Source organism: Trachypithecus francoisi, unplaced genomic scaffold (genome assembly GCF_009764315.1).
Source record: "Trachypithecus francoisi isolate TF-2019V2 unplaced genomic scaffold, Tfra_2.0 Lachesis_group3, whole genome shotgun sequence".
NCBI lineage: Eukaryota > Metazoa > Chordata > Mammalia > Primates > Cercopithecidae > Trachypithecus > Trachypithecus francoisi.
In genome coordinates this window covers 42733777-42753902 of record NW_022681468.1, presented here as the reverse complement: position 1 = coordinate 42753902, position 20126 = coordinate 42733777, and positions in this window count along the sequence as shown.

Here is a 20126-nt window from a genome sequence, read left to right as displayed (position 1 = left end):
GTTCTAGAGGATAAGGTTGCTATGCAGGCTTGGGTGTGGTTTCTCTCTTGCACACATGATCCTGGTACCCAGGGAGAGCAGAGTGCCACACTGGCTTGGACGCCAAGGTTATGGCTCCCCTCTTCATCTGGAACTCCAGTTTCAGGAGGATGAGGCACCAGGTTGGCTCAGACACTAGGGGGCACAGTTGCTCCACTGGCTCAGGCATGGATTCTCTGCTGAGCCAGAGCACTTGGTCCCTGAGAGGCAGGACACCCCATGTGCCAAGATTGCAGCTGCTTCCTTGGGGAGAAGCTCCAATTTCCTGAGCACAGGGCACCAGCTTAGTTCAGGTGCCAAGGGTATGTAGCTACTGTGGTAAATCCATTATATCTTACTCACTGGGCTGAAGGGTATGGTCCCTGAGGGGCAGGGTGCTGTGTTGGCTATGCACCGCGGTCACAGCTACTCTCAAGTAGTGATTTATTCCTGTGGAGCAGGCATTAGGTTGGTTTGAGCACCAGGGAGCACAGCTGCTTTGCTGGGCCTAGTCTTTGAGTAGCTGGGGTTGGGGGGAACAGCAACTGGAATCAGGGAGGTGGAGTGCTTCCTATGCAGCTTATTTGAAGGTGGTAGGGGGCTACAGAAGCTCAGCGAGGAAATGGTATCCTACCATGTGTGTGAAAGTGGTGCAATGATGTCAGAGCCTCTGAGACAGAGGGATACAGTGACTACTGGCCCCCAGAACAGGACACATTCTAGCAGTAGCTCTGGTTTTAAGATGCTGCAGTGCAGTAGCAGTTTGGTTCACAGGGTGCAAGGCACACCATAGGCTCATCTGGAGTAATGCCTCGTTGTGAATTCTATGCAACTCCCTTAGCTGGGCTCAGGGTCTGCAAGGGCTGCAGGATCCTTTAGTAATGAAGACTGTGAGTGTCCTCTACAGTGATGGAGGCTGCTAGGGGCCTTCTGCTTATCTTTTCCTTGCAAGGAGAAGTCCTTCCTAGTCCCAAGCTCATCTCAACTGAGGAGGAAGAGGGTATGGTGAATACATGGGGTTTCTTTCTCTTCTGAATGTAGCCATCCTGAGTTTCTGTGCTCCACAGAATTTCTGCCACTTCCTTGCTATTCTCCAGCACTCTCCTTCAGTCACTCTGGTTGAAATATAGTTGCTTATTCATTGTTTGGGTCCTTTTTTGTTGGCGGACAAGTGTTAGGCACCTCTAGTGAGCAGTCTTGCTGACATCACTCTCTGTAGCATTTAATAATGGAAAATTTAATTTATTTGTAGAATTATGCCTGTCCTACATCTTCTTTCTCTTATCTTTCTAAACTGATTATTTGAGTATTGCACATCTCGGACTGAATCGCTAATCTTTGCTCTCTTATTCTTCACCTCTTCTTATTGCTGTTTCTATTTCTAAGAAATTTCCTTAAAATTATTTTCTACTGAATTTCTCATTAATAGTAACTTTTAAGTCCTCTTTTGTATTTTCTTGGAATATTTGATTATAAAGCTTCTTGAAACTGCCATTGCAAAATTATAACTGAGACAGTGAAAGAGATCTTACCTAAGCAACTCTATCTTACTTCTAACCTCCAAGCTGTCCGTGTGCATACCTGGGTGAAGGCTGAACTAACTTTGAGAGGAACTTAGTTTATAGTTTAAAACAAAGACAATAACAGTCCTTTCCCAAAACAAACCTCCTTGCCTGGGGACTAGACTGCCTTTGTGGGACTAGACTGCTTTTGTAGGCCTAACAAATTAGCCACAGGTTTCGAAATTCTGGTTTAAGAGTCATGTAGCTGGAGGCTACAAGATTCTGACGCTCCCTAAATTGCTCCTAAGATCAGTGCTTGAGATATTTTGCAGACCCTGAACTTAATGGGTCAGCTGGCATCACCCATATTGATAAACTGGCTCATCTGATCTGTGGCCCCCACCCAGGAACTGACTCAGCACAAGAGGAGAGCTTCAACTCCCTATGATTTCTTCTCCGACCCAACCAGTCAGCACTCTCGACTCACTGGCCGCCTTCTACCCACAAAATTTTAAAAACTGATCCCCCAATGCTTGGGGAGACTGATTTGAATAACAATAAAACTCTGGTCTCCCATAGAGCTGACTCTGCCTACTCTTTCTCTATTGCAATTTCCCCATCTTGATAAATCAGCTCTGTCTAGGCAGCAGGCAAGGTGAACCCATTGGGTAGTTACACTCTTATTCTTATTTTAATTTATGTTTAGCGTTTTAAAAAATATTTTTTTGATTGCCCTGCCCATTACATCTAATTCATTTTTGTGCATATGTTTGTTTCTATCTTTGTTTTTCACATTAGAGTCTTTTCTCAAACATTGGATGACTTGAATTGAAGGGTACTGATATGGTTTGGCTCTGTGTGTCTCTACCCAAATCTCATGTCAAATTGTAATCCCCATAATCCCCACATGTCGAGGGTAGGACCACACAGAGGTAACTGAACCACAGGGGCAGATTCCCCTATGCTGTTCTTGTGATAGTAAGTGAGTCTCAGGAGATCTGATGGCTTGATAAGCATCTGGCATTTCCCCTACTTGCACTCACCCTGTCCTGCTGCCCTGTGAAGGTGCCTGCTTCTACTTTACTTTCTGCCATATTGTAAGTTTCCTGATGCCTCCCCAGCCATGCGTAACTGTGAGTCAATTAAATCTCTTTTCTTTATAAATTACGTAGTCAAGGTTATTTCTTCATAGCAGTGTGAAAACGGGCTAATATAGTCACTCAAAAGCGGATGGGAGGCCCCATTTGCTTGCTCAGGACTTATAAATTTGTTGGTTGCTTTGCAGGGTGAATCGCCAGTTGTCAGTATCTCTAGCCCATTTCTTTTGCACTGATTGGCACCTCCAAAGGTGAATCATCTAACATCTTCAGACAAGGATATTACCGCCCACATTCTCAGAACAGTTTATAACAAGAGAAGTGGATAACTCAACATTCAGAATATAGGATTTCAATTAATCTTCTGTGTTTAGTGCAGTCACCACTCAACTGTGCTTTTGGTCTCCACATTCAGTCTCTGGTTCATTGTAGACAGTGATTAAATTTCCAGTCTTCTGCCAAGAAGACACAGGAGCAGCAGCCCAATTATATGTGTGACAGAGTCTGAGTTCTAACGGCTTTTCTCACAGACTTAGAGCTTGTGTTCCTGGTTTGAGCTCTACCTCTAACACAAACTTTTAGAAATATTGAACACCTCTAATTATGGGTTATTCTGCTGCATGAAGTAGCTCATCTTTAGGCTTCCCTCACTGCCACCATATGTTTCAAAAAATTTCTGGTCTTCAAGTTGAGTTATAACTCCTTCCTTTTCTTTACTGCTTTTAAGATTTGTTGTAATCTCCTCTCTCATCCTCCTTAACTTTGTGAATTTATGCTTCTTAAAATTTCCTTTACTGTATTATTTTTATACAATGAAGTATGATATAGCAATAAGAATGCTATTTTTATAGCATTTGATCTATAATTAAAATATGGAGGAAAATAGGCCAGATACAAAATAATTCATACTCCATTATTTCTTTCAAATCAGGAAAAATGAAAAATGAATCTGGAAAAATGGATCTATGTTGTTGGATGTCAGGGTAACAAACACATTTGGAGTGACTGTAGTGATTGGCAATGGGATGAGGGAGTTCTTGGGATGCTTAGAAGGTTCTGTTTCTTGCTCTGTTTGCTGGTTACACATACATGTTCAGTGTTGAAAATTCACCAAGCTTTGTACTTACGATGTGTGCCTTGTTTTGTGTGAATTATATATATGGTTTACTTCAAACTTTTAAAAGTTATCTACTGCCATTTTAGTAAGTTCTGGAACACAATAAAAGTCATTGCATAGATTGCATCTGTGATTTTTAACCTAAAGTTCCACATTTGCACAGTATTTCTTCCTAATTTACTATGTGTCTATTACTAAAATACCTTTTATTTTACCTGGGGACATATTTAGAAAAGTCATGAAGCAAAGTTAACTATGCATTTCATATTTATATTCCTCTCAATCTCCAGCAACATATTCTGCTTATGCAGCAGGTTAACAATGTGATATGCTTATGTGAAAAGGGTCTTCTTTCTAGCAATCAGGAAACTAGTTTTTTCCTAGGAAAAATCTTTTGATCTAACTTCATTGTAGGCATGACCTCTTCTAAATTTAGTTTGGTTTACCCCATGAACATTTATTTTCTTTAGATAAAAACTGAATTTCTACTGTAATCCCATTGCTGTATCATTACAAAGTGTTCGAACAAATCTATTGTGCAAACACATGCATAAATAGTTTTAAATGAAGGTAAAATGTAATAAAGTACTAAACCCTGTAACTTTTTAGGCAAGTCTGTCATGAATGCCTCTCCTTTTTTTCATTACTCTGCCATATACAACTGTACTTGAAACTGCCTTTTCAAACATTATAACAGTGACAAAATGATGACAGTGAAAGAGATCTGATCTAAGCAAACCCCCATCTTGCCTGTAACCTTTAAACTGCCCATTAATTATTCCTGGGCTTGAACTAAGCTAACTTTGGGAGACATTTATAGTTTAAATGATAATAGCCCTTCCCCCAAACTAAATAGCCTTTGTAAAGCTAATGAAAGACCACCATGATAGGAGAATGAAGAGCCTGAGTGTAGGCATAAATGCTTACCAGCTGTTATTCCAGAGGTCACAAGATTTGCAACTCCCCAATCACGCCTGCAGATAACATCACTATTGTGCAACCTAAGATTGACTTTCTCAGGTGTCTCTTCAGGTGTTTGCATGGGATGGCTCCACCTGTGGGTTCTGTGGCCCTACCCAGAAGCTGACTCCTTGGCCCCCCAAACTATCCTTGAAAAACCCTAGCTCTGAATTTTCAGGGAGACGGATTTAAGTCATAACTCTATCTTCTACCTGGTGTGACCAGCCTCTAATATCCTTTTCATCTTTTCATTATTATTATTATACTTCAAGTTCTGGGATACATGTGCTGAATGTGCAGTTTTGTTACATAGGTATATGTGAACCATGGTGGTTTGCTGCACACATCAACCCATCACCGACATTAGGTATTTCTCCTAATGCTATCCCTCCCCTAGCCCACCACCCTCTGACAAGCCCCGGTGTGTGACATTCCCCTCCCTGTGTCCATGTGTTCTCATTGTTCAGCTCTTACTTACGAGTGAGAACATGTGGTGTTTGGTTTTCTGTTCTTGTGATAGTTTGGTGAGAATGATGGTTTCCAGCTTCTTCCATGTCCCTGCAAAGGACATGAACTCATCTTTTTTATGGCTGCATCATATTCCATGGTGTATATGTGCCACATTTTCTTTATCCAGTCAATTACTGATGGACATTTGGGTTGGTTCCAAGTCTTTGCTATTGTGAATAGTGCTGCAATAAACATGCATGTGCATGTGTCTTTATAGTAGAATGATTTATAATCCTTTGGGTATATACCCAGTAATGGGATTGCTGAGGTAAATGGTATTTCTGGCTCTAGATCCTTGAGGAATTGCCACACCGTCTCCCACAATGGTTGAACTAATTTACACTCCCACCAACAGTGTAAAAGTGTTCTATTTCTCCACATCCTCTCCAGCATCTGTTGTTTCCTGACTTTTTAATGATCGCCATTCTAACTGGTGTGAGATGGTATGTCATTGTGGTTTTGATTTCCATTTCTCTGATGGAGAGTGATGATGAGCTTGTTTTCCATATGTTTGTTGGCTGCATAAAATGTCTTCATTTGACAAGTATCAGTTCATATCCTTCATCCACTTTTTGATGGGTTTTTTCTTGTAAATTTGTTTAAGTTCTTTGTAGATTCTGGATATTAGCCCTTTGTCAGACGGATAGATTGCAAAAATTTTCTCCCATTCTGTAAGTTGCCTGTCTACTCTGATGATAGTTTCTTTTGCTGTGCAGAAGCTCTTTAGTTTAATTAGATCCTCTTTGTCTATTTTTGCTTTTGTTGCTATTGCTTTTGGTGTTTTAGACATGAAGTCTTTGCCCGTGCCTATGTCCTGAATGGTATTGCTTAGGTTTTCTTCTAAGATTTTTTTTTTTTTTTGAGATGGAGTCCTGCTCTGTTGCCCAGGCTGGAGTGCAGTGGTGCAATCTCGGCTCACTGCAACCTCCGCCTCCCAGGTTCAAGCAATTCTCCTGCCTCAGCCTCCTGAGTAGCTGGGATTACAGGTGTGCGCCACTATACCCAGCTAATTTTTTGTATTTTTAGTAGAACTCCTGACCTCATGATCCACCTGCCTCAGTCTCCCAAAGTGCTGGGATTACAGGCGTGAGCCATCACAGCTGACCTTCTTCTAGGATTTTTATGGTTTTAGGTCTTCAGTTTAAGCCTTTAATCCATGTTGAGTTAATTTTTGTATAAAGTGTAAGGAAGGACTCCAGTTTCAGTTTTCTGCAAATGACTAACCAATTTTCCCAACACTATTTATTAAATAAAGAGTGCTTTCCCCATTGCTTGTTTGTGTCAGGTTTGTCAAAGGTCAGATAGTTATAGATGTGTGGTGTTATTTCTGAGGACTCTGTTCTGTTCCACTGGTCTATATATCTGTTTCAGTACCCGTACCATGCTGTTTTGGTTACTGTAGCCTTGTAGTGTAGTGTGAAATCAGGTAACATGATGCCTCCAGGTTTGTTCTTTTTGCTTAGGATTATCTTGGCCATGCAGGCTCTTTTTTCGTTCCATATGAAATTTAAAGTAGTTTTTTTTTTTTTTCCATTTCTGTGAAGAAAGCAAATGGTAGCTTGATGGGGATAAAATTGAATGTATAAACTACTTTGGGCAGTATGGCCACTTCCACGATATTGATTCTTTTTATCCATGAGCATGGAATGTTTTCCCATTTGTTTGTGTCCTCTCTTATTTTCTTGAGCAGTGGTTTGTAGTTCTCCTTGAAGAGGTCCTTCATGTCCCTTGTAAGTTGGATTCCTGGGTATTTTATTCTCTTAGTAGCAATTGTGAATAGGAGTTCACTCATGATTTGGCTCTCTGCTTGTCTGTTATTGGTGTATAAGAATGCTTGTGATTTTTGCCATTGAATTTGTATCTTGAGACTTTGCTGAAGTTGTTGATCAGCTTAAGGAGATTTTGGGCTGAGACAGTGGAGTTTTCTAAATATACAATCATGTCATCAACAGAGACAATTTTCCTTCCTCTTTTCCTATTTGAATGCCCTTTATTTCTTTCTCTTGCCTGATTGCCCTGGTCAGAACTTCCAATACTATGTTGAATAGGAATGGCGAGAGAGGGCATCCTTGTCTTGTGCTGGTTTTTCAAAGGGAATGCTTTGAGTTTTTGCTCATTCAGTATGAACTTTTTCTTTATTGCAATGCCATGGTATCCGTGAATTGGCTTTGTCTGTGCAGTGGGCAGGAAGAACACATCAAGCAGTTACATCCTCAGTCTTCTCAAGGTCATAAACAAAAATCAAGCCTTTTTTTTCTAAAATTTCTTAACTCTGTAATATCTTTCCTTACCCTGTTTGCTTCTGCTTTGCCAGACAGTTTCTCTAAATTTGGGCTGGTCAATTTGATTTCTACTTTTGGATGTCAAACTACTAGTCACCCACCTTTCACTGTTAATTTTTAAATTGAGTAAATGAAGACTTTACTCTCCATTATAAAAGACAAGTAGAAAATACAGGTTGCAGATCTTAATCTTAGTATATTAATAATCAAGCTATCTTCTGTGAAATGATTGGTGTTATGTTGATGCTAAATTTAAAATTAACAGCTACTAATGCTTGAAATGTAGATCATGTAGGATCAAATTGGTTGCCATTAGCAAAAAAACCCCAATTCATCTGGCTTAAACTTTGGGGTTTAGGTTATTGTCTCATATAACAAGAAGTCTATAGGTAGGTAAATAGAAGGAGAGGCTGTCTCTATCACTCTACCCTGTTCTCTCTGATGTATTAACTTTGTTCTCAGGTTTGCTCCCCTCCTGGTTGCAAAGTGGATGCCAGCATTCCAGGTAGCACGTTCCAGTGTGAAAATACCCAGAGGAAGAAGATAGCATTTCTTTCTGTGTGGATTTTTTCTTTCTTCTAAAGGAAAAAAAAAAAAATTTCTCAAATTCCCTCTCAAATTGTATTTAATTCTCTTTGCTCAAAATTAACTCATCTGTTCATTCCTAAATCAAATCACTAGCAATAGGATTGAGATTATAATAACTGGTTTCAACTAATCACGCGTTACTTCTGACATAAAGATAGAATCCCCTTCAATGAAGGGTGAATTATTGAACAAATTCATTATTCTGTTTATAAGGGAAAAATGAGTAAGACATGAATATTTCTTTAAAAAGGCAGGGGAAGGTAATATAATTCAGTTTACTATTTGCTTCATTTCTTTCACTTCTTCTATTGAAATCCACAGACTTTTCTTTATCTTCACTGTCATGATGCTAGCAGAAAATATCAATATTGTTACTGCAAAGGAGCCCCAGTCCAGGCCCAAGAGAGGGTTCTTGGACTTTGCACAAGAAAGAATTCGGGGCAAGTCTATAAGTTTATTAAGAAAGTAGAGGAATAAAGAATGGCTACTCTACAGTCAGAGCAGTGGTATGAGCTGCTCGACTGAATACACTTACAGTTATTCCTTGGTTATATGCTGAACAAGGAGTAGATTATTCGTGAGTTTTCCAGGAAAGGGGTGGCCAATTCCTGAAACTGAGGGTTCCTCCCCTTGTTAGACCATATAGAGTAACTTCCTGACATTGCTATGGCATTTGTAAACTGTCATGGCACTGGTGGGAGCTTCTTTTAGCATGCTGATGAATTATAATTAGCAGTGAGAAACACCAGAGGTCATAATTAACATAAGGAGCCGTGAGGATGACCAGAGGCTACTTTTATCACCACCTTGGTTTGGTGGTTTTTGACTGGCTTCTTTACTGCATCCTTTTTGATCAGGAAGGTCTTTGTGACCTACCTTTTGTGCTGACCTCCTATCATCTTGTGACTAAGAATGCCTAACCTCCTGGGAGTACAGCCCAATAGGTCTCAGCCTTATTTTACCCAGCACCTATTCAAGATGGTGTCACTCTGGTTCACATGCCTCTGACAACATCTCTTCTCTCAACTTTTGTAGTAGACTCTTAACTGGTCTCCCTGTCTACACTGTTACTTCCTCTGATGTATCTTCCACGTTATAAATGGTGTGCTACTGTGTGTGTGTGTGTGTGTGTGTGTGCCTATGTGTATGCATGTATATAATTATATCTATGTTTAAATCTTATTTATTTTTATCATGGCAATTATACTTAACATGAGATCTCTCCTATCAATACATTTTTAGGTGTGCCATACAGCGGTGCTAACTTGCTGTTCAATGGGTATAAAGCTTCAGTTGTGTAAGACCCCATGAATTATAAAAAATCTGCTATATAATGAGCCGAAATCTTAAATCGCAACTTGGGCCTGTAATCCCAGCACTTTGGGAGGCTGAGGCAGGCGGATCACAAAGTCAGGAGATTGAGACCATCCTGGCTAACATGGTGAAATCCCGTCTCTACTAAAAATACAAAAAAAAAAAAAAATTAGCCAGGCGTGGTGGCGGGCGCCTGTAGTCCCAGCTACTTGGGAGGCTGAGGCAGGAGAATGGCATGAACCTGGGAGGCAGAGCTTGGAGTGAGTCAAGATTGTGCCATTGCACTCCAGCCTGGGCGACAGAGCGAGACTCCGCCTCAAAAAAAAAAAAAAAATTGGCAACTTGGGTCACTCTCAATCTAACCTTCTGTGTTCCAGGCACACTGATCTTTTTTTTTCCCTCCTGGAACACACCTAATTCTCTTAGTTCTTTCTCAAGGGTCTTGCACATTTTCTCTTCTTTCTGAAAAACTCTTCTCTTTTCTTTTATTTTATCCTCCTTACCCACACCATCTAAGTCAGAGCTCAATTCAAGCATCATTTCCAAAGATAACTTTCTCTGAGTCTCCATTCTAGATCCAGCCTCTACTCCAACAGAGGTCTTGTAACTATTTGCTTCAGTAAAGTTGAGGTTTAGTTACATCTAGGAAAAAAATACAAATAAGAGTGGCTTATACGAAATAGGATTTTATTTTTCACTTATATAAAAAGAGTCAGAAGTAAGCCAATCAGGACAGCTATAGCAGCTCCATGTCATCAAGAATCCAGGATTTTATTTTATTCTGTTCCATCATCCAGAAGGAAATTAATATGTTTTACCCCAAATATATTTCTTTGACATATTATTAACTGGCTGCCCTTTAGCCAGCAAACAGAAGTACAGAGGTGGCCTTACAAAGCTGTGTGTGTGTGTGTGTGTTGTGTGTGTGTGTGTTGGTGCGGAGGGGGCGGACAATTTGCATCTGTAGAGAATCTCTGTTAATGCAGCTATGCCCTTCCCCCTCCTATCCCCTTCCCAGATTCAGGAGAGATTGAGAGTCTGACATCTATAGAAGTCTGAAAAGAAACATTTACCATCTGTTTTCTCTGAGGGAGGTTCCATCCACATAGCAAGACCACCTTTGCTAGCCAAGTTTCTTCCTTTCTCTCTCTCTTAAGCTGTCTTGTCACTAAACCTGATAAACCAACATAACCTGTTTCTGGCCATGCTATGAGTCTGCATTCTTTATTGTGGCCTCAGGATGGCATATAAATTTCTATAACTCATTGGAAAGTTGGTTCTTAATTCTGAAGGCTGCCATTATACATGTTAAATACATTTGTATATCTTTTCTCCTATTAATCAATTTGTCTCAAGTCAATGATTTTTAGCAAATCTTTAGGGGGCCAAGAGCCTCCCCAATCCTTAGCACCTGACATTCATCCTCAGGGTCAATGCTTTATCACAAGATTGCCCTTGCAGCTCCAGCCTTCCATAGTTGTCTCTATTCCAGGCAACAGGGAGGAGAGGAGGTAAGGTCAGAAGCTAAATTTTGAACCTCCAGCAAAATCCTACCCCTGAAAAGAATTTTTCCGAAAACCCCACCCAATAACCAATAGCATCTACTAAGTTTTTTTTTTTTTTTTAAATGGAGTCTTACTCTGTTACTCAGGCTGGAGTTCAGTGGCATGATCTTGGCTCACTGCAACCCTGTGCCTTCTGGGTTCAAGTGATTCTTCTGCCTCAGCCTCCCGAGTACCTGGGATTACTGGCACCCACCACAATGCCTGGCTAATTTTTGCATTTTTAGTAGAGACAGAGTTTCACCATGTCGGCCAGGCTAGTTTCAAACTCTTGACCTCAAGTGATCTGCCTGCCTCAACCTCCCAAAGTGCTGAGATTACAGGTGTAAGCCACCATGCCCAGTCGAACTTCTGCTAACTTCTTTCAGCCATCTATCTCTTCAGGAGAGTCTTTTATCCATGCCTCTTTGCAAATCTGTATGTGTATATATATGTGTGTGTGTGTATACACATATATATGCAATTATTTGAGCACATATTTGTCTATGTGTATATATATGTGTGTACATATGTGTATGTATGTGTGTATATATGTATATGCACAAATAATTCCTTCCCAAAATTAGTTCGGCCTATGCCCAGGAATGCTATGCCCAGGAATGAACAAGGATAGTTTAAAGGTTAGAAGTAAGATGGAGTCAATTAGGTCTGATTTCCTTCAGTGTCATAATTTCCTCAGTTATAATTTTGTAAAGGTTGTTTCAATTATAGTAATTGGTTTCAACTAATAAAGATTTATCTCTAACATAAAGATAGAATCCCCTTTGATGAAGGGTGAATTCTTGAACAAATTTGTTATTCTGTTTATAAGGGAAAAAATGAACAAGACATGAATATTTCTTTAAAAAGCAACAGAATGTAATATAATTTGTTTACTATTTGCTTCATTTCTTTCACTCCCTTCATTGAAATCTACAAACTTTATCTTCATCTTCACTGTCATGATGCTAGTCAAAAAATACTAATATTGTTATTGGAAAAAAGCTATATACATATAGCTTTTTAGCTGAATATATTGCTGATAATGTAAGGACCTGTTACTGAGGAAGAAATAGAAGAAAGAGAATAGGCAACTAGCAAGCTTTACCACCTAAGTCTCACTATTCATAGTTATGTATTTGTGTGATAACAATGTTTGTTTTCCCCTTCACAGTACAGTTCATGGAGGGGGCCTCTATCCTGGCACCTAACTTATAGGAGAGAATAAGCATTTGTTGAATGAATGAATGAATTTGCCTATCTATTATGTAATATTTTTCTCAATATTAACTCTCACTTGTTCTTGTAATTTGAGTCATATAAAACTACTTGTTCGATGGTTCTGAAAAGTGGACCACATGGACTGTATGAGATTTAGCCAATACAGATATAAACATGTCTTCCTTTTAATAAAAGACTCTAACAAAAAATTCATGTAAAAACATTTCATAGTTCAACTGAAATATACGCAAATATTCCAGCTTCTAGAAAGTACCTGACCCACCCTCAACTGCTTTGGCATTCCAAGTCCGTCTTACATTAATATTCATATTGGGTTTCAAGAGAGGCATTTTGCTAAGTTTAGAACCTGCAATAACTCATGAGCTAAAAAAAAAAAAAATTTAATCAAGCACTAAACTTTGTGGACCCAGTTCATTTACCCTTGGCAGAATGCAGCTTCCAACAGAACAGCTTATATAGCTGATTATAAAAGCTATAAGAGTTCCCAGGACAGACGATGAGTCCAAGAAAGAAAAAACATCCCAGTAGTGATCTGATGATTTAACTGTTGAAGACTGAGATGTGTAATAACAGATGTTCCTTCCTCCAAATGCAATTTTAAAAGCCAGATGGAAAAATAACATGAGACAAGCATATTCTTCAATTTAACAAATTTCAGGTCCAGTTGAGAAGAATTTGGGTGAGGATAGGTGTAAAACACTAGTCAAGGATATTTTCAAAAATACAGAATTATAATGTCATATGCATAGCATTCTGCTAGGTACTAGACAGCTCATGCAGCCACAGTGTTTATATTATTCTGGCTCAGAATGATTTCTTTGCTTTAATTTATGAAAATAATGTACTAACTAAAGAGAGTCTGGAGTTCACCACTCAACTACTCATGAAGAGAGGGGTTGACAAAGGAAATGACATAATTTCTGACAATGTAAAGCTGGTAACTTGACAGGGTCACTTTTATCTTCCTCATCTTAAAATATGTGCACATCTTAGGTAATGAAAACAGAACAACCACCAGAGAGAGTCTGAACGATGAATATCAATGAAAAGGAAGAAACAAAATGGAATAAACAAAATAAATACCCTGCCCCCACAAAGAAACTCACATTCAGCAAGTCCAGTACACTGTGTGCTCCGGAGATTTCAGGCATCATGGGGGCTACAATGGTGGATAAAACAAACGTGGTTCCCATACTCAGGACTTCATATCTTCAGAGGAAGAAAGCCCAGAACCACCTGATTTGCAATTGACGTTTCATTCATCAGCACAGTGTACTTAAAACAAGAAAATGATGATAATCATGATGATAATAAAACAACTTCTAATCAGTTGCTGATGGAAACTGCTTCCCTATTGCCCTGGAAGGGTGGATTTGAAAACTAAACACCTCATTCATTAAAGAGCTTAAGCCTCAATAGCATAAGTACGTGCATAAGAACCCAAATTCTTGTCCTTGTTGGGCTGTGTGAGATTTTATTAATTTCAATTCTCAACACCATTTTGGGGTACACAGACTTTGTTTATGTATCTTCTTCATGGTAAGCTGAATAAGTAGAGCAAACTGACAGGACCCCAGTTTGCTGAGGCCAAGTTGGCATGCTGGGAGCATGCACCAGCAAACCTCACAGAGCTGCTGGGGACAGAGTATTCTTTTGTTCCACATAGGATTTTCTAACATTGTCTAACTTTATTTTCTGTTGACAGAAGCCACTATATTTCATCACTTTATTAAAGTCATAAAAAAGAGCAATTTTGTATACTGCATGGGTTCTTTATTCAGTCATTTTCAGGCCCCAGGTTGTTCCATAAAAAGGACTAGATGAACCATGCTTTTCTCACAGATGCTGTATTTTCAGAGGAGGATGTACAGGCCCACCCCATAGGCCAAAATAAGCCATAACATGCATTACTCACACAAAGACCACAACAGAAGACTAGAATGCTGTTGCTTTTTAATTTTTAGATGAACCAGTGAGCAGCAAGATATATCTCATGTTGAACAACCCAGTGCTATGATACAGGTCACCTAGGCTCATGTTTGGAACTCCAGCAGTATTGAGAGAAATAATAAATTCTTGCCAGGAAGATGAAGTTAGCATAATTTTTCCCTTTGTGTTGAAACAAGAATGGAAAGAGGCTAAATATTTCAAAAAATAAAATACAAAATATCATTCTATAATGAAACTAGAAGAATGTAAGGAAATTTTAGCTTATTCCAGTTTTCACAATCCACCACATAGAACAGAAATTACAGTTTGAATAGAAAGGAGTATCTCTCTCAGTTTTCAAGAATATACTCCTTGTCAATGCAAAAGTACTGCTTGCAGAAATTTTAAATACCGCTTTTGGTAATAGGGTTGGCTGACAGCATGAAAGGCCCTTTCTGTGATGAGAATTTATTGGTTTAACATAATTAACTGATATATTTTCTCCCTGTTTCCATAGCTGAATGTAGCCCATCCTATCAATAAACATTTTGGTCTACTATTTTCACATTTTCTGAAAAAATCTATTGGACTAGCATACTTTAAAATCAAGATCTGTTATTATTTCTCTTGTATTTACTAGACAGTCAACTCCAGACATTTTTTTTTTCTGAATCATCAGAAAAACAGATTTTGAGGCTTGTAGACTCACTATAATGACATCATTTCAGAATCATCATTATAGAATGAAGAATGTCCAGTTCTCCAGAGATAATAAGGACACTACTTTGCCATGAATTCAGGAAAGCATACTTGGAATGGCCATTGTGATTTAAAATTACAAGAACTTTTACAATGATATCACTGGAAAATATGTATCAAGTTAAAAAATGCTGATAGGTGTTTAAAATTAGAAAAAGGGCTGGGAGCAGGAGTGCGTGCCTGTAATGCCAGGACTTTGGGAGGCTGAGACAGGAGCATAAGTTGAACCCAGGAGTTAAACACAAGGCTGGGCAATAAAGTGAAACCCCTGTCTCTACAAAAAATAATAATAAAATTGTCCAGGCATGGTGGTACACACCTGCATTTCCAGCTACTGGGGAGGCTAAGGCAGGAGTATTGCTTGATCTGGGGAGACTGAAGTTACAGTGAGCCATGATCCCACCACTGCATTCTGGCCTGAGTGACAGAGTAAGACCCTGTCTCAGGAAAAAAAAAGAAAAGAAAAAGCCTGCATCTCACCTCCTTTGATCACAGTCTTTTTATTTTTGGTGCTAATATCTAGAAAGAACAGTTTATTTAGAGCAAACTGGGTGGCGCTTAATTATTAAATTTGCAAAACATACAAACACAATTTTATCCTCCTGACAAATTTTTGCCATTAGACTGTCTGACTGATAAAATTAATAGTCATGATTTGCATAATTCATGGAGCATTTAAGTATCTCATTAGGGAAAAGTAAGTCGTGGGCATAAAATCCAGGTTAAGTGATGGTGCTGTGCTTTAAGTGGATTCACAGTTTGACAGGGAAAAGTAAACTTTGGCCGGGCGCGGTGGCTCAAGCCTGTAATCCCAGCACTTTGGGAGGCCGAGACGGGCGGATCACGAGGTCAGGAGATCGAGACCATCCTGGCTAACACGGTGAAACCCCGTCTCTACTTAAAAAAATACAAAAAATTAGCCGGGCGAGATGGCGGGCGCCTGTAGTCCCAGCTACTTGGGAGGCTGAGGCGAGAGAATGGCGTAAACCCGGGAGGCGGAGCTTGCAGTGAGCTGAGATCCGGCCACCGCACTCCAGCCTGGGTGACAGAGCGAGACTCCGTCTCAACAAAAAAAAAAAAAAAAAAAAAAAAAAAAAAAGTAAACTTTATCAAGAAAAACTTTACAAAGCTTACCTGTGCTGAAGGGATTCAATACAAATGAAATAATGAAGACTAGCACTAGAGATTGTGAACCCACCATCTCTGTCTGAGACAGGTCTCAGTCAATTTATAAAGTATATCTTGCCAAGGTCAGGGATGTGCCCCTGACCCAGCCTCAGGAGGTCCTGATGTGTGTTCAGGTGGTCGGGGCACAGCTTGGTTTCATACATCTTAGGGAGACATGAACATCACTCAACGGGACAACTCAAAGAGGGGAGGGGGCTTCCAGGTCATAGGTAGATAAGAGACAAAGGGTTACATTATTTTGAGTTTCTGATTAGCCTTTCACAGAATATACAATTTATAGGAAAAGTCACTGATACCTTAGGCTGGCTTAGTAATACAGTAGGGCAAAGGAGGCAATCAGATATGCCTTTGTCTCATCCCTTTGAGCAAAGGGATGACTTTGAGCTCTGTCTTTCCTTTGTCCACAGAGAATTTCCTCATGGGCAAATTATGAGGGCAGTGTGTAGCTTTTAAAATCTTCGTAGCTATCATACTCAGGAATAGAATGGGAGACAGGTTTGCTCAATGTAGTTCCCAGCTTGATTTTCCCTTTGGCTTACTAATTTTGGGGTCCCGAGATTTATTTCCCTTTCACAAGATGGTAGGTAGGTATAGCTTGTAATCAGGAAAGGTAGACAGAAGTGTAACCCAGACTTATTGGAGAAGATAACTAGATATTTTTAAATAAAATTTTTGTTAAAATAATTGTAGATTCGCATACTATTGCGAAACAAAAAAAATGGGTTTCTTGTGCACTTTTCTGCTTTTTCCTAATGATAGTTCTTTGCAAAAAGCTATAGTATAATACAACAATATTAACATTGGTACAATCAATGCTTTTATTCAGATTTCCTCAGTTTTCTCTATACTTTTGTGTAGATTAAGCTCTATACAGCTTTGTCACATGTATAGGTTCACGTATCCATTACCAGTGTAAAGGTACCAAATAGTTCCCATGCCACAAAATCCTTTCTCTTGTCCTTTAATTACCACACACACCCATTCTCTATTCCCATCCATGAACCCTGTCAATCACTGATCTGTCCTCTCTAAAATGTTGTCATTTCAAAATTTGATATAACAGGAATTATATAGGATTTAATCTTTTGAGATTAAGGTGTTTTTATTTTTATGCTCCATAATTCCCGAGAGACTCATTCATGTTGGGTGACGCTACTGTTGTGTGTTTCAGTAGGTCACTCCTTTTAATTGCTAAGTGGTAGTCAATGGCGTGAATATACCACAGTTATTTCACCTGTTGAAGGACATTTTGGGTGATTCCAAGTCTTGGATATTACAAATAAAGCTATTGTAAACATTCTGGTACAGATTTTTGTGTGAACACAGTTTTCATTTTGGAGGATAAATGCTTGAGAATATAATTGCTGGGTTACGTGGGTAATTGTGTGTTTAGTTTCTTTCTATAAGGGAAGTGGATTTTTAGTTTACATTAAGAGCACTGTGTTTCCTATGTTTAGTTGTTATATCAATGACTAAAGAAAACTCCCTGGGGCCAGGCAGTGTGGCTCATGCCTGTAAACCCAGCACTTTGGGAGGCCAAGGTAGGAGGATTGCTTGAGCCCAGGAGTTCAAAACTATTCTGGGCAACATAGTGAGACCTTGTCCCTACCAAAAAAAACAGAACAAAACAAAGCAAAACACACAAAAGAGAGAGAGAGAGAGATAAAATAAAGGAAGAAAGGAAAGAAGGAGGGAAGGAAGGAAGGAAGAAAAGAAGAAAAGAAAAAAGAAAAGAGAAAAGATAGACAATCCTGGTGCTCTCGTTAAGCAATGAAAATCACAAACATTTTTGGGATTTTAATGGAAGTTTTAGATGATCTCATCAGCAAAAACATCATCACCATAATTATTTACTTTCACTAAATCTGTGTTGCCCACTATTTTAAGAGTCTCTATACATTAAGTCATTTGATTCTTAACACAACATCAAGATATAGGAATCTGAGGCACAGGGACATTAAGCACCTAAAGTCACAAAGCTAGTATATGGCAGCGCCATGACTCAGACATAGGCACTGTGATTTCAGAGTCCAAACAAACATCCCAAACAGCATATTGCAATCAATTTCAGGTATATCCCTATAACTCAGTGGACTTTATTGAGATGTATTTCATATACCATAAAATGTACCCATTAAAAATATATAGTTCAGTGTTTTGGAACATACTGAATTGTACACCATTGCTACCATATAATTTTAGAACATTTTCGACACTCCAACAACAACACTCCAAAATGAAATCCTGTGCACATTAGCAGTCAGTCCCCATTCCCCTTCCCCATTCCCCCACCTCCAGCCTCAGGCAACTGCTAATCTGCTTTGTATCTCTACGGATTTGCCTAGTCTGGACATTTCACGTAAACGGAACCATACGATATAATATTTGGTCCTTTTTGACTGGCTTCTTTTACTTAACATGATGTTTTCAAGGTTCATCCATGCTGTCACATGTGTTGGTACTATTTTATTGCTAAATACTCTTCGATGTAGGATTATACCACATTTTACTATCTGTTCATTAATGAACATTTTGGTTGTTTTTACTCTTTGGCTATTATAAAGAATGCTACTACGAACATTCACTTTTGAGTTAATATATAGATATATGTTTTCATTTATTGTGGATATATACTCAGGAGTGGAATTGCTAAGTCATAAGGGAACTTGTGGAACATATGGGAACTGTCAACACTTACATTGTCCTTTATATCTTTTAGCCATCTTAGTGTATCTTGGTGTGGTTTGATTTGCATTTTCCTAATTATTATTGAGGTTAAATATCTTTTTCACATGTTTTTTGGTTCTTTGTGTATCTTTAGAGAAATGTCTTTTCAAATCCATTGCCTATTTCCTAATTGGGTTGTCATTATATTGCTGAGTTGTACAGGATTTTTAGGTATTCTAGATAAAAGTCCCTTGTCAAATGTGTGACTTATATTTTCTCCCATTCTGCCAGTATTTTTTTTCCATTCTTAATGGTTGCTAGATAAATGTTTTAATTTTAATGAAGTTCAATTCATCAATTTTTCTCTTGTCACTTTTGCTTTTTGAGACATATCTAATAAGCCATTGCCTAACCTAGGGTCACAATGATTTGCTCCTGTCTAAGTTTTAGGAGTTTTACAGTTATTTGTTCTTAAAGTTCAATTCGTTATCTATTTGTAGTTAATTTTTTGTATGATTGAGGTGGGGTCCAAATCCATTCTTTTGTATGTGCATATCCAGTTGTTCCATCATATTTGTTGAAGAGATTATCCTTTTCCCATTGAACTGTTTTGACAACCTTGTCAAAAAATCAACTGTTCATAAATGTGTGGGTTTATTTCTGAATTCTCAATTCTATTCCATTGATCTACATATCTATCTTTATGCCAGTACCACACTATCTTGATCACTACAGCTTGGTAGTAACTGTGAAATTTGCAAGTTTGAATCTGCAACTGGGTTCTGTTCTTTTTTCTTTTTTCAAAATTGTTTTGAGTATACTGGATCACTTCCATTTCTTATACATTTTATTATCAGTTTCTCTATTTTTGCAAACAAAGTAAATCAAACAACCCAGCTGGGATTTTGATGAATTAAATCCTAGTTGAAAATAAATTGAGCCTAGGGAGTAGCTGAAATGTTCGATGCCCCAATAGTAAGATGCTCAAAATTGTGTTATGCTTGTCTTCATCGAAAACCTAAAATTGAGGTTTACATTCAATTTAAAATGGAAAGAACATCTGAATCAAATCCCATCTGGGATGTTTTGTTGTAGATTCAACAAAATTAAGTTACTTTGTGTCAAAGGACAAAAGGGATCTTACCCTACGCAGTTCATTCTTAGTAGAGGTCTAGCTTCTTTTTTCAGACTTCTTTGCTGTAACTGTACCCAAGGTCTCACTGATGCAATTACCCAGTTGGTGATAAAAAGCACTGTGCTCTGGCTGGTCTCCAGTAAGTACACCTGTAACACCGATGAGGGACTGGTCACCTCTGAAAAGGACAAGGAATCCACTCCTATCAATTCCTCTATTTCCTTCTTTCCTGCCAAATTTTATAACCTATCAGAAATTCTATTTAGTTTCTTTAGTC